Raw genomic sequence first — 556 nt, 5'->3', positions numbered from 1 at the left:
ATATATGTATATGTATATATATATATATATATATATATATATATATATATGTATATATAGATATAAATATACATATATATGTATGTACATATAATATATATATCTAAATATATATACATGTATATATATATATATATATATATATATATATATATATATATATATACACAGTATATATATATACTTATATATTCTTTTTAAACAATACTCTCAAAATGAAAAAAAAAATCTTATTTCAGGAACTAGAATTCATAGACTTGAATACAAACATTTGAAAAAAAATTTTTTCTGGATTTTTCTCTCCCCTTTTAATCATTTTAATTATTAATACCTCGATGGTTCTTCTAGAAATCCTTTTTCTTTTTCTCTCAGAACAAAAGGATTATTGTTTTTGCTATTACTTTTCATGGAATACTGTTTTTCAAAACAATTATTAAATATTGTAACTGATAAGATGCCTTTTGCTTGAGGGTACACTTGGGCATACTATTCTATCTAACTTCTGTTCCTCTTGTTTTGTTAAAGTTTATATAGTTTATATAGGAGATATTTATTT

The sequence above is a fragment of the Palaemon carinicauda genome, chromosome 37, assembly GCF_036898095.1.
Source record: "Palaemon carinicauda isolate YSFRI2023 chromosome 37, ASM3689809v2, whole genome shotgun sequence".
Classification (NCBI taxonomy): Eukaryota; Metazoa; Arthropoda; class Malacostraca; order Decapoda; family Palaemonidae; genus Palaemon; species Palaemon carinicauda.
The sequence above is the reverse complement of the archived record's forward strand: the minus strand, read 5'-3'. Positions refer to the sequence as shown.